Source organism: Hemicordylus capensis, chromosome 4 (assembly GCF_027244095.1).
Source record: "Hemicordylus capensis ecotype Gifberg chromosome 4, rHemCap1.1.pri, whole genome shotgun sequence".
In the NCBI taxonomy this organism is placed as follows: Eukaryota; Metazoa; Chordata; class Lepidosauria; order Squamata; family Cordylidae; genus Hemicordylus; species Hemicordylus capensis.
The window spans coordinates 90,628,860-90,644,412 of record NC_069660.1 but is presented as its reverse complement, the minus strand read 5'-3'; the positions used below and the strand labels follow the sequence as shown (position 1 = coordinate 90,644,412).

General features: G+C 42.9%; 1 protein-coding gene and 1 non-coding gene across 3 annotated transcripts in view; one reads left to right on the top strand and one right to left on the bottom strand.

The window, feature by feature from the left end:
* The window catches only part of AGBL4 (AGBL carboxypeptidase 4), a 1,553,201-nt gene that overhangs the window by 1,478,570 nt on the left and 59,078 nt on the right, over positions 1-15,553 (top strand). The gene's annotated exons all lie outside the window — the stretch shown is intronic.
* Positions 10,085-10,153, bottom strand: TRNAA-GGC (transfer RNA alanine (anticodon GGC)). The gene has a single exon. It is a non-coding gene; the product is annotated as a tRNA-Ala (tRNA).

Sequence of the window (15,553 nt, the reverse complement as noted above, 5' to 3'; positions counted from 1 at the left end):
TTTTAGGCTGCATTAAGAGAACCAGTGACTACGTTCATAGAACTAGATGGCAGCTACTGCATCCACAGTGATGCTCATGGAAATACTCTTTGTAGTTGTAGTGCTCTACAATATTGTGTTACGACTAATGGAAGAGGAACATTCTCAGGACATATACAAATTTGTGTAAGCAGTACACATAGGTAATTTTGGAGTCTGGAACTAAAGGCCTTTGGAGCCCCCCTCCCACCGCAAATTAAGCATCATCATGCTCCACTGGGTAACCACACCACCCAGGACAGACTAAAGAGGATTTGGGGGGCCCAGGGACTGTGGAGGGCCTGGACTGCAGCCCTAATGTCCAGGAGTGAAAGCGCCTCTGTGTGTAAGAAACACTCCAGTGCCTTCCCCTAAGAGACACTAACCAATCAAAATATCATCTGAAGGGGATGTCACTATGATCTTTACACCCACAAGACATATATGTTAGCCTCATGCAGATGCTATGGTATACAAATAAAAGAGAGAGAGAAACACTGGCATATTTTTAAATTAACTCATTATGTCCTGAGCAAGCAAGTGGACATAGCAAGAAGAGCTGCAGCAGCCAGGAGTGTGCACTGAAGTAATGTAAAACTTCATGCAGAATGGCCCCACTAGCCACAGGTGAGGAAATGCTTGGATAAATCAAGGCTATTTATATAAAGTGGCAGTCTAAAAGGATACAGCTTATATCATGTTTATACTTTTTTGCTTTCTCTCCATATATTGAAAAGAAAGAGATAAAGGGGAATGAGGGTGCTCTAATGCATCTATTTATTTCTTTATGACATTTGATACAGAGAGAGAGAGAGAAAGAGAGAGAGAGAGACTGATTTTCAGTGCCAGTACTCTTCTATATGGGATTTTATTGATTTGTGGAGAAGGCTCTGTGCTGTCAGAGTGTGGAGCTTTTAGCCTGTAAACTTATTTCCAGCAAAGTGTCAGACAATGTAATCCAGCAAAGCTGCCAGGTTGTCTGCCATTGGAAGAAATTGACATTTTCTCTGTGGTTTTATCAAGCTCTTCCCATCCTCCAAACACTTTCTCTTTTACTGTGTGGGCAGATTGATTGCCAGGTTGCTCAGTAAATAGGTTGTGAAAATATCACTTAAATGACTTGATATTACAGGTGAATTGAAGGAGTTGTGAAAACAGTGCCAATTAAGTTATACAGGTATGAATGTATGTCTCTCTCTGTGTGTAGATATGGTTTCTGAATGCTTTTGGAAATGGAAGCTCCTATCATTCAAAATGTTACACAAGTAACATAGTGAGAGTGCAGTTTAATCAATTGCTACTGAGAATCCTCATCTAGAAAAAAAAGAAAAGGTTGCAGATATTTATGTCCTTACCTCGGACAATATAGTATAGTGTATTGGAGATGGGAAGTGGTCTAACCACACACATGGAGATGTGTGGTTACTGTATGTGTGGAATTTGCCTTAACAAATAATGATAGTTTGGTAGCAGACAGCAGCATCTGGTCAGTTATGACAACCTAGTGATTTAATTTACTCACTATTAAAGCATACCAGTCATCTTAGTCATCCTGTAGTCTATTGTTTCATGGCATTTATCATTTAGTACAAGCCAAGACAAGGTACGAAGGGTTGACCAGACTCAAGCATCTGTTTTTTCACTGTGATTATTTTTGTCTAAAGGGAAAATTGAAATGATGTATTGCTTTGGCCTCTTGTACATCATTCGATCATCTTAGGTGTGTTAGTGGTCAGGGCTATAGCTTGCTTCAAAGTCAAGCTGCCATCTTTCATCGGTAATAAGACTCATGGGGAAGGGACTTTTTGTTCCAAGTTATCTCTTTCTTCCCCCACACACCTGCAAGTCTGCTTTTGAGGAATGACTGTGCTGCTTGGTTTTGGAGCTGCCGCCTCCTCATGATATGATTATTAGTTGACAAGTAGGCCATTCACACAGCTGAAAACTGTGTTCTACCTGGGAGCTGTGTGTGCTCCCGATTTTTGGTTGTGTGGAAGCTTCCACATGATCACCTCTACCCAGGTTTTTTATTTTACCTTGCTTCCACACAACCAAATATTGGGAGGACACATAGTGCCCAAACCCTGATAGAATACAGTTTTCGATTGTGTGAATGACCTCAAAGAATGTTGAGGTCAATTCTCTTCTGAAAATGGATCTGATGGCAGGAGCAGGCAGAACAGGGCCACTTATGGGAGACAGCCGTGAAATGGCAGGCTATAGTTTTGTTGTAATCGCTTCCCACCAGTGGGTCTGCTTGTGTGAAAGAGTTTCAATGGAATTCTTTTAAATAATTCCTGAACAGCATGTGTACAAAACTAGGCCAAGAATACACCATGGCAAACAGGGTTGGCTCCACCCAATAGTGCTACAACCCTGACCCCAATCTCCCCTGTCCTCCACAACTACTTTTAACTGAAGAAAAAGAAATTAGGAAATCTGATATGTCTTCCACATCATATCTAGTTTGGCCTTTACAGAACAAGGCAAAAGGGCTTCAGTTTGGAACAACCTGAGGGTGGGAACAGAAATGTTACCCTGGCATATTACAAGATTCTGGGGGCATGATCAGAAAAATAGTTGAAATCAGCCCTGAAGACAAGGCGAGGCAATCCTAAGAAATCTTATTCCTCTTTCTCTCACTGAGTAGTTGCCAATGCCCATTTGGCTTCAGTCAACCTATTCTATTTAGGCTGTGTAACAGCCTAAATAACACAAGAGCAATACATTATCCCCATAATAATTTAGCATGAATGGAGGGAGGGGAAAACCTCTACCATATTTGTGGAACTTATCCGCAGGGAGAAAACAATTGGCTTTCAAATTAGTATTTTACTATCAGCTTGTGCAAAAATTGGAATATAATAAACCACCCTAAATTACAACATTTTTGTTTTATTTTGTTCATTCCTTCAAGCTAGTCAACACATTGCATTTGCTGGGGGCAGACAGCAGAAATGGAACCGCTTCCCCAGGCTCTTGCCTGATGAGACAGGCTGTGGCCTGCAGGTCACAGATTTTCTGCGGTCTTGTAGGCTGAGATACTGCAGGTTCAAGCTGCAGATCTGTTTGCAGAAAAATCTGTCAGGCAGTTGAAACCTTCTGCAGCATCCATGTCTGCATGATTTCTGAAGCACAACTGGCATGAGAGTTTTGTAGAGTACAGTAGGAACATGAAGGAGGGTGGCAACTGGAGCAGGATCCTAATTGTGTTCCTCTAATCAGGCACTCTGCAATCTTGCTCTTTCTTCCCTGTGATTAGAATTAATTGCTTCTGATTGCATTTTTAAAATAGGAGGAGAAAAATGGAAACCACAGCTACCAGCAAGATATAAAAACAAACCGGGGGTGGCGGGGGGGGGGTCCTGTCAGCAAAATGCTTTTGATCACCTTATTGTGCTGAAGAAATACTTAACAATTCTGTGTTGTCACTGTCTTACCACATATTGACTTAGAAGTGCTTGGATATGTACTGTTTGGATTTACATCAGCAGTTTAAATCAGGCAGCAAGGTTCTAATGCAGAGCCTTGTCAATAGTCATACATCATTTCACTATCATTAATAGTTTATCTTTCTCTATTTAATTCTTTATCTTGCTTCTCCTCACAAGCCCTGGGAAGTAGATCATGATTTTTCCCATTTTGCAGATGAGAGAGGCTGAGATAGAGTGACTTGCCCAAACTTGATTGCTGAAATTGTGGCTGAGCATTGATTTGAAGCCAGAGATCACAGATGAAACTTCAGTGCTGTAAATGCCTGATCCGTATCCACCCTCTATGCTCTGCTACAACGAGGGAGAAGAGGAGAGGGCAATAGGCTCCCAGGTCTGATGCAAAGGCATCCCTTGAAGCTGGCCTGTATTTGGGGAGTAGCAGCAACTCTACTTAGGAAGCTGCCTTACCCTGAGTCTGATCATTTCTCTATCTAGCGCAGTATCCGGCATTCCTGCAGATGTTGGCCTATACTTCTCATCATCCCTGACTGTTGGCCACTGTCTGGGGATGCTCAGAGCTGTAGTCCAAAAAGAGCTGGAGGGCCACAGTTGAGTAGCCCTGGTCTGCACTGACTGGCAGTGCTAGATTTGCTACAGTTTAGAACAGGTGACTCTCAATCCTACCTGGAGAGATCAGGGATTAAACATGGGACGTCATGTATACAAAACGTTTTCTACCACTGAGCTACAGCCCTATACCCTGCAGCGTAGACCAAGGTGGCTGTGCCTTGTTCTGTATTATGACGGCAGTCACCCTGGTTCTACACCCCTATTATCAGTACAGGAAAACCTCAGTATTCGTGGGGATTCCATTCCCTGACATTGCCTCAGATAAAGAAACTCCGATCATTGAACTCAGTGTAATCATGGGAGTTAGGTTCCTGGAAGCTGGGAAACCATGGTAAAAATGGGCTAAAATGGGGGAAAACATGAAATAATGTGCCCTACCATGATCCATGGGCCTCCAACATTCCAGCAATGTCCCCTAAAAGCACCCAAATATGTTTTTTTCATGAAAAATCACAATTTTTAGACCTTTTAAAAACAAAATGAGCCACAAAATGGCTCCAATTTACAAAATGGCAGCTGGAAATTACCTCTGCAGTTCTTTCTGGATGCCTGTGATCCACAGATAGGCGGGTTTAACCCTTTTTTGGGCCAGTTTTTCCTTGCATATACCGAGGTCGGGTGCCAATTACCCGATCACAGATATGTGAAGCCGTGGATGCAGAATCCACGAGTAACAAGGTCCTCCTGTACACCATTGCATCAGTAAATCTTGTATGTAAGATACAGTGAAATTTCTAGGCTTTTAAAAAATGGCACACAAGGAAGAGCTGCATGATTCTACCTTGCTTGCTTTGGGCATGATGCCACTTCAGATGTTCAAGTGGTTCCCTTGCTGAAATATGATGAATTTGTATTGGGATGGCTATATAAAGGTTAAACTGGTTTAATAAATTGGTTTGGAGTTGGTTGGATTTGAAGTCTGTGAGATTCAGAGCATAATAAATATCCCACAGGAACAATCCTCTAGTCTTTGTGGTTGACAATCCAGCTAGCTCTTCTGGGTGAATAATCACATGAGGTTCAAGCTTTATGGTATTAGGAAACAATCACTGATTTCTTGTAACAGAAGCCGCCAAATTATTGCATCTATCTAAGTGCGGTGTGTGGCCAGTAGGTGGGCGTGGCAGCTATGGGGCTGTCATAGAGAGAGCATGCACTTCTGAATTTGTGACTTCACCACTGCTCATATGAATATAACTTCAGATGGAAATGGTGTATCCTGTGTATGCAGCATCATTTTTTATTTTATTTTTTATTTTATTTTTACATTTATATCATGTTTCATGATCATACATTTTTCTGCTTTACCATATATGTATATTCCACTGAACATACAAAATGTGATGATACTGTACATGTTATTGGTGATAATCTCAGACAAATGTTTAGAATGATCAAAAAAGATACCACAGATACACCAGTGAATGTTGACTGACAGTCACTGGTTGATATCCAGACTAACAGTTTTGACATCCAGAGTAATCCTGTACACAAGGACCAGAAGGACAATTATTGCCAACTTTCCCTCCGCTCTGAAGCCAACTGTACCTCCTGGAAAAGTATCCTTGAAGGCTGCATGACCCTCAGGGTCATATTTTTAGGAGGCACAGTGGGATTCAGAGGGAAGCAGAGATGGCAAAAATTGCCCTTCCTCCCCTTGCACGATGTTGTGGCATTACTCAAAGTTAGCACAGTTGCACCAGCACAGTGCTAGTCCGGATATCATCCACTGAAATGTTAATGTCAGCATTCACATAAAAATGTAAATAGTCACCAAACTGCGAACACTTACTCAGAGACGCTCTTACCCCTGGACTTTGGGGCTGACGTCTGGGGCCTCCACATCCCCTGGGGCCCCCCAAATCCTATTTAATCTGTCCTGGGTGGTGTGGTTTGTGCCCTCAAGAACCTACGTGTTAAAAAAAAGATGCTTAACTTGCAGTGGGGGGGTGGGGGGTGGGGCAAAGGCCTTTAGGTTGAGGCTCCAAAATGCCCTTGGTGCACCTCTGCACTTACTATAACATATAACATTGTAGCAACCTGATGCCAATCAAGGGCCAAACTGTACATTATCCAGGAGATCTATGACTGGATTACACAAGGCTTCCCTCTTTATTGAAAAACAGAAGTGGGGGTGGGGGGCAGTTGCAATGCAGTGGAGAAGGGATTATTTAACTCTTTCTGCTATCCCATTTTCCCGATTAAAATCTCTCCCCCCTCCATGAGCATGCGTGCACGAGAACACACACACACACACACACACACACGGCTGCTCTTTGCTCTATAGTGAAGTAGAGATTTGCTCCAGGGTATATCCCACGTACATACAATTTCCTCTGTGCAAGAGATACCCATGTAGACAATCTGTTTATAAGTGATGTAGGCCTGAATCCACAGAATTCAAGTGAAAAGAACTTCAAGTATTCCAGCCGTTTAGTCACATGCAGGCTGGATCCTAATCGCCACACTGCCGCCACCACTAAATTCAACAGCCGTAGTGCTTGCTCTTCAACAGTGCTAGGCAGGCAATAACCCGATTATCTAAGCTTTTCAGATCCAGCAGTTTTTCTGGGCCTGGCTCTTTTATTCTATTTGTTTCTTTAAGGTGGGGGGGGGGGTTTGATAAGAAAATCCAATTCTAGATGCAGTATCAGTCCTGGTCCAGTCTTTTGTAGGTGGTATAAGCTTGCTTCAGACACCAGTGGACAGTTGAGTGCTCCCAGTAAACATAACACAATTTAGTGCAATTTTCCACAGTTGGCATATGTTGATCAATATAGGACTTGGAATCTAACAAGCATGGAATTTCAATTAAACTGAATTACTGAAGAGTATAGTCATCACTATACCAAGAGAAAGGTGTTTTAGCAAATGAAACAGCCAGCCCCCTCTCTCTCCTCATGCTGTGCTGCAGCTGGTCTGTGAATTAAAAAGTAAGCGTTAGCTTTCAACTTTCATCAACACTTAATTCTTAAGCAAACCATGTCATTAAGGTAAATTGTTTCTCTTTTTCCCCACCCCCATCCCCATTCCCTCAGGGCAGTAGTATATTTTTTTGAAAGCATAAGGGAAGGATGGTTACCACAGAAGAAGCAAATATACTGTCCATTAGATGATGCATTACTAAACGGCCTGCTCCACTGTCCACTGGTAATAGTCCTCCATTTTTAGATATCAGCAAAAACAGTTTCACCTACATCCAAGTAAGATATGCAGTGACTGTGTATCATTTGATCTACAAATATATTACATACTGTACACACACACACACACACACACACACTTAATAGCTCTCCATTGTCCATATCTCAGGACAAATTTGCATTTCAACCTTTAATTTATGACAAGTACAACTACTCTGTGAGGTTGTTCACACGACCAAATGAGTGGGAGCTTGGGGAATGCGGGAGCCTACCTGCCTCCCCCACATGACCAGAGCTCAAGTAGGGCTCCACTGCCCATGCGCCCAGATGAGTGGTGCACCAAGATGAGTGGCACAGCAATCAGGAGGCGGGGGGAAGGAAGCCGGGCTGCCAGGAATCCCACAATGCACCTCATGAGCAGCCTCAGCCTCTGTGATTATAATGGCTGCTGGCAGTCTGACAGCCCACACAACCAGGCAGTGAGATAGGAGGCACACACTTATCCTCCTACCTCATTTTTAGCCTGGGTCCAAAATCAGGGCTGCCTGGGGGAGGAGCAGCAGGATCGGGAGTGATTCCGGCACTGCAAACAGCCAGCCTGAAAATGCAACTATTTTAGTTGTATGTTGATTGATTTGGGATTCAGCAGCTCCTTGATTGCTTTATATTTGGTCTGGGTTTTGTTGTCTTTTTATCTTTAATTGCTGTTTTGTTATTGTTGAATTATGTTGTTCTTAGCAACTTTGAGGGTCTTTTTGGCTCAAAGGGGGCAAAAACAAACAAACAAATAACATTATGGCAACCAAATGTGTGAATTAGGCAGCCTGGGCAGGCGCAAACCAACTGTCCTTTCTTGCTTTCAGTATCCACAGTTGGTCATTTGCCTTAATATAGTTGGTCATTTGCCTTAATATAGTTGGTCATTTGGTCATTTGCCTTAATATAGACTCATTCACACTCATATACCATCTCTCCAGTTTGGGGCATTGGTTCAACCTCATAGTTAACTCATATATAAGAGTTTGATAAGTCCCAGGCTCCAGGTGACTAGAAATTGGTGCCTAGACTAGAATTTCCAGAGGTAGAGATATTAGTAAAAGCTTTATTTGTTCCAAGCAGCTCTGTTTCCGTTCTGAGTGCGTTACTTGTAAAAGGGACAAAGTGAAGCCCATGTACTCTCTTCCCCCACAAACAAAGAGGTGGTTCACATAGTTGCTGGTGAACAGTGAACGTTGTTCACATGGTTGTTGGTTGTTCACATGAGGCTGTTGGTGGAGCTGGGTAGGGCAAGGGGGAAGGCAGGATCAGTCCTACTTCCCCCCAACAAGAGCGTGGTCTCTCTTCAGCCATGCCGCTCATGTGCCCACATGACCCATGCTGCAGCAAGCAGCGTGGCTATCTGGAGGCCCGGGAAATGGATCCTGGCCTCCAGAAATCCCACAATGCACTGTGCAAGGAGCGTGATGCATTGGGGGATTTCCACACCGCCAGGTACTCGAGCAGCACAGCTCAATGAACACTTGGGCTGTAGACAGCCTGAGCATTCATATGGCTGGAGAATGGGGTCTGGTGGCCTTCTACATCACTATAAGCACAGGTACAAAACCCAGGCTACCTCAGTGAAGTGTGCTGGGGTCAAGACCATCCTGGTGCTCCACACAAGCAGTCCTACTCCAGTAGGGCTGTGCAAGCCCAGGTAGGGTTGCTCATGTGAATGACCTCAGTGCCTATCACTAAGTCTGGTAACTGTGTCAAGTGCCCATTGTTGAGCTGCTCAATCTCTGAACTGGCTCCTAGATCCAAAGAAAATTTGTCAAGGCCTGTCATATATACGCCATTAGAAAATTGTCCTCCACTGTTTCCATAACTGTTGAACTACATATGTTTTCACACAAAGAAATATAAAGGCTCAGGCCCTTAGCCAAGAGCTGCCTGATATATGGGTATTAGCTGGAATAAAAAAATGGTTCCACCATGCACACAGATTGTGAATTTGTGAGCAAATGTAAACAGGCAAATAACATGTGTGCCACATACTGACCCTGTGAAGAATGGCTTTAAACCTTGTTAAGTGTTTTATTCTCTCCAACAGTTTTGTTTAGTCCAGGTGAGCACGTGAACAATCTTTCATTTGCATGTATTAGCAAATGTGCATAAGCAACGTATGCAAAGCGCTGGGTGGAGGGTTTTATTGTTGTTCATTTGAAGCCAAGTTTGTTTTTCCTCCTCCTGCTCTTCCTTTCACCATACTTACAGACAGTATAAATTCAAGTGTGAAGGAACCATGCCTGCACAATTATCTTCTGTCACAGGAGTTGCAATCTGCATCATTAGCCAGGCATTAATGTTGGCAGAAGAACAAGATGGGAAGAGGCAGTGTTTAATATAAACACCGGTAAATGGCAGCAAGCCTGAGCATGCACTTTAATTCTCTTTGTTTCTTTATCATCTCCACATTGGGCTGTACTTAATGCAGTTAAATAAAACATGCAGCCCAGTTAGGAGAATGTACAGAGGATTACTGTATCTGTCTTAGAAGCAAATATAGCTGTGGCAAGATAAACATCTTGAGGTTCCAGGCAGGAGACAAGAGTCCAAGAGAGTTGAAGATGGTCTGAGAGAGGCAATGTCCTCTGTGTTGTTGTACTGTCATTTCTTCGATCCCACTGTGATCCTGATCAAATTGGTTCTCCAGGTTTTTAAAGCACTATAAAAACCCTATAAGACCTGCCAGTGAAGGGACATAGGAAGCTGCCTTCTACTGAGTCAGAACATCAGTCCACCGAGCTCAGTAATACTTACACTGACTGGCAGCAACTCTCTCCAAGGTTTCAGTCAGGAGTCCTTCCCAGCTCTACCTGCTGATGCCAGGGATTGAACCTGGGACCTTCTGCATGCCAAGCAGGTTCTCTACCACTGAGCTACAGCCCAAGGTGAGGATGTAATGATGAGTGTACATACCACGAGCAACATCCTTGAGTCTCTATCATCTGTCTCAAGCTGTAGTGTGAGAGAAAACTTGGGCATGTTCACTGGAGAGCTCCCTGTGCACCCTGTACAGTACCTTAGAGCACAACTAGAAATCAAGGGAGTTGCTTGCAAAAGCAGTTTCATGTGGGTTTTAATTCCCATCAGTGGACTGTGTGGCTCATGCACAGCCTGCTGATTCCATATGTCAGTCATAGAGATAAACAGGAGATCTGTATCAGGTGGGGCCAGACTACTAATTAACATCCTCAGCCACAAAGCTCTCTGGATTCCAGTGGCCTAGGCTGGAATACCTAGGAGGATTTTCAAATGGAAATGCTACAAATAGTGCAAACAGCATACACAAGCTAAAGAGAAAGCAAAAAGCTGCAGCAAATCTGCTTCAATCCATTATATTACACTGCTAGCTAGGGCAAGTATATTTAAGGATAACTTCCAGGGGGTACAATTCAGTCATTTAAAGTCCTGTATTAAGCAATTTAGGCCCCATAATTTCAGTAGGAGAAATCAGAGTGCTCCTTACTTTTCCCCACTGAAATAATGTCAAAGTGTTCAACCTTGGTCAGATTATGTCCCAGATTTCTCCCATAGAGTGAAGGGCACTGCTGACTAGCCAGAGGCAATGGGAGTGCATAGAAGCACTTGAGCACAGAGCTAGGTCTGCGGGAAACACAAAGATGAGTATTATGGTGCAGCTGAAGGCAGCAGGGGGAAAGGATGCATTCTGCTGCCCCCCAAAAGTGCCATCTGAGGTGATTGCCTCATTTCGCCACATAAGAGCATAAGAACATAAGAGGCTCCTCCTCATTGAGGAGCCAACCCTGCACTCTTACCACATTGGGCCCTAAGAGGGTATTGGATGTTAAAACATCTGAACCTGGAATGTGTCTCTTTTTAGACACACATGTGTCTTTCTCTTGCCCTATATGTACCTACCCGAACCTTAAGATCTTCTTCAGAGGCCCTCCTCTGGGTGCCTCTGACAAACAAGGCTACCAGGGAGAGAGCCTTTTTGGTGGTTGCACTCCATTTATGGAATAGCCTTCCCAGTGGGGTTAGCCTGGCTTTGTCACTTTGTTCTTTTAGATACCAGGTAAAGACCTTTTTGTTCACCCAGGCCTTTTAAATTTTGGTTTTCAGATATGATCTGATTTTTAACAAATTTTAAAATGAGTTTTTAAGCTGTTTTGTATTGAATATTATATTTTCTTCCTTTTTGTCTGTTATGATTTAATGTGTTATATGTTTTTATTGTATATTTTAATCCGCTGTTGTGAGCCACCCAGAGAACAATTTGTTTTGGGGTGGCTAACAAATAAAGTTGTGTTTTATTGTTATTGTATTATTGTATTATTTTTATCATCTTCATCATTATAATATTTCTTAGAGTAGTTTTTGCAATATGAGGCATTCAGGCTAACTGCTGATGGTCCACCGTGTTGGGATCTGGTGGATGGGTTTTTATTTATGGCACTAGAAGTTAGCCATGTTAACCCCTCATTAAACTGCTATATTAGGCATTTGCAGCCCTTGGACCCATCCATAGTCAATGCCTCTTGTTCATAGTCAGAGCCACCAAATTCTGGGCTCTTTAGTATCATTGAGCCAAGTGCTTTTTTGAGCCTCTGACACAATTCACTTCTTTCCCATCAGAGCTATGTAAGGGCCCAGTACACTGTTACTAGCTGAGCTCTTGCATAGCTCCATTTTCAGGTGAAACCAGGCATAATACAAACAAACACGTGAATGCATGAGCATCCATAGGAATTTTTCCAGATGCATATGTGTGTGTGGTGAAGTACATTGCACAAATATATGCATTATAAATCTAAACTGATATCATGTCTGGTTGGGAGTCGGAGGAAGATTGCTCTCCTTGCCCTCCACCATGGATGCCCATGTGTACATGGTACTTTGAAATCACTGGAGCAATGTCAAATAGTCCCCGTCTTGATTCACAGTCTGTCAGTCCAGACTAAGTTACTCAATAGCACTATTCAGAACATTCACTAATAGATTACTAAATTTCAGAAGGACTTCCTCTAGTAAATTTAGTCAGGCTGTTAGCCACTGGATTCACTGGGTAACATAAGGATGGAAAATTTCATTTTGGATGGTGGTAAGATAATAAACTGGACCTCATACACTATCAGTGGAGGTGTTCTAAAACAGACATAGGATAAAGCTGACGCTCCCATATTAATCCATCTCAAAGACACTTTTAGTCATGTGATTGTACTGTACTGCAGCAACAGACAGGCTGTATACGTTTGCGAACAGACACACATGCAGTCAGACACACATGGCTAACAACTCTGCTTAGACAACTCTGACCATTGTCTAGGCCTTCATGCTGCCAAGCAATCTATGAGGCAACATCAAGTGGTTCTGCCATAACAGCAGTGCCATAATTAATGCCTATTTATTTATTTTATTATTTATTTGATTTATATACCGCTCTTCCAAAAAAAAGGCTCAGGGCGATTTACGTCAAAATTGCTCTGAAATTGAGGAAATAGCTGAAGCAGTACAGTTGCCATCTCCAAGTCTGGTGCTTTTGACAGAGACCAAATTGTAGCAACAGACCTGCAAAACTGCAATTCTAGGAAGCCCACCAAATTTCCAATACCTGGACCCCACCAGGACCTAGAGCTGGCATGCAAAAAAATGTGGCCATTCTATGCAAAGAAAGCAGGTGCTTTTCTTAAGAACACTTTATTCCCTATTTGCCAAAATTTGTCAGAGTTGATGATATAGGAAAAGAAGGCCTGCCTCCAAATTCATACTCTGAATTTGCATGGCTCCTGTCCGTACTGCCAATCCTCATCACCTGCAGAATATCCATATTTTTTCACAAAGAAAAGGGGTTATCGAATTGACCTCGAATGCAAGCAATATAATGATGACCTGATTGTGCTCTCCAGCAACAATTTTCTTTGCTTTCCCATGTGTGACTTTCTTTAATATGCAGATATAGAGATGCTAGTCACTGGGATTTTAAACTCCGTATCTATTTTTAAATTGCTGTGGATCAGGCCTAGCCGAGGAAACAATATAGGGAGCAACTAAATAATGATGCAGTCAATTATCTGCCCAGGAGTGTGGGTGCAAAACATTTTCCAAGTCAGAGAGAATTGTTGCTGAGATAAAGGGAAGCAGTTCATGGTAAACTGCAAATGTGAGGTGAAGGAGGAGGGAGAGGAAAGAAGGGAGAGAGAGAGAGATTAATTTCCCTCTTGAATGAGAAGTGTGTTTGAGACAGACAGATGGGCTGTAAATACTCAAAACCAAGGACAGGAGCTGAGAAAGAGACAGTCTGGTGATTGAAGTGTGATTGTGATTGAGGTAGTGTGTTTCCTAGCCAAGGTGACTGGTTTTTCCCCCTGGGGTGGAAGCAGGAGTGAAGATGGGGAGGGAACTCAAGACAAGGGTGCTTTACATCACATCAGCCTCGACTAGGGCTGAATCTTTAGACTTGATAAGTGATATTCAGGTCCCAGTGGGGCTTTCCTTATAGGTCAGATTCACTGCCTGCCTTCTAAGTGAGATGTCTGAAGGTAAGAGAAAGGAAGCAAAAAGACTCTTCATTCCTTGTTAAAATTATTGAGCTGTCTAGAAATGGTAAGCCAGGTAGCGGTTAATCACGTTGTGGTGAAATGTGGCCAGTGCTGGTAATAACAACTACTACTCTTCAGTAGCATTTCTCCCTCAGAAGTAGACATTCTGACAAAGGGAGGAGGTGGAGCAAAATGGTTCAGGCCGAGGACTACAATTGCTGGCCTATTTCTTTAGGAAGAATAAAGGCTCTCTTTCCCCACTTTCTTCTTGTTTCAAATTCTGTCATTCTTTCGTTAAATGTTAAAACAAATAGTGTTGTGTTGTTGTTATGATGCCATCTGTGTACATAGTAGTTTGCAGCAGGCAAGAGGACAGGTTCCTACCTCAAGGACCTCATTTCCTATTTCTAGACATAAGGGAGACAACAGAGAGAGGGGAAGGAGACAGAGTAAATGGGGGGGGGGAACGACATGCAATTATTTTCTGTACATGAACTTTGATTTACATGCAGTCAGGTATAAGGACTAGAAATTTGTGCAGAGGGCTTCACAAAACAGTGAGTTGTGAGGAGGGATTTGAAGGAAGTAAGGGAGGAAGCATCATGCAGGAGAAGGTTCTAGGAACAATAAGCAGCAGGGGAGAAAGGGTGGAAGAGGAAGGAGGAAACTTTTGAATAGTTAAGGATGATGGAACTAGAGGAGCGAAGGCACAGTTAGGAGGGTAACAAGAGAGTAAAGAAGTAGGGAGGAGCAAGGCCATGGATGGTTTTAAAGGTAAGGACTAGCCGCTAGTGCTGCATCTGGGACAGACAGGAAGGCAGTGTAGGTATTTAAGGAGGGGCATAGAATGGTCAGCGCAACGACAGATCGATGCTTTGACCATGTCACATCATTGCTCTGATCGGTGCTTTGGCAGCAGAATGCCCAATTGTGGGGAGGGTGCTGAGGTTACACAACAGAAGACTAGAGAGGAGAAGGTTGCAGTCATCAAGGGGAGAGATTACCAAGGTGTAGAATGGAGTGAGCAGGGCATATTTATACAATGGTGAAGAAGGTAAATTTTAGATTATCAACTTACCATAATGGTTTTACTCAACCTAGGCATACAATAATGCATACTGTGTAATGCCTAGAAGTATTTACCAAATAGAAATGAAAGGCTCCTCCTCTGGCCAAAGCAGTTCCTCAGCTCAAGAAAGGGGGAAAGAGAAGACCTTATTCAGGAGCTTAGTTCAAAATATTCCACTTCTGAGTAGCTTGTAAAAATAGAAAATTCTTCTTTAATTTTGTCTACTGAAAGACATTTCTAATAATTTGTGGGGGTGCTGTCTCCTCATTAGTGAGTTGTTTTGTCCTGAACCTAAGACCATCAGGCGTCAGATTTCAAGCTGAAAATCTTATGCAGTAAGGCAAGTTTGTGGATGGGAAATAGGGATCGATTTTGGAGCAAGCTAGCTCCAAAAGTGGAGAGTTTAAACTCCCCACTTTTGAGGCCGGCTCGCTACCTTATTCACTGGGAAAGATTTAGCCCTCCTCGGTGCATGAGCCATCATGGCACAGTAGTGTGCCACATGGTGCACCAGTTGGGAAGCACTGTCCTAGGTGATTTGCAATCAGCTTCTACCCACAATATGCATCTGGTAGCTGCAAATGAAATATTTAACCTAAGATAGAAACCTTAAACATATCTTTCTATCTGTATTAGACTTTAATGCTGCCTATTTAGGACAATACAAGGTGCTCATATCTCCTGGGACTTCAGACTCCGTGGACCTTACAAGAC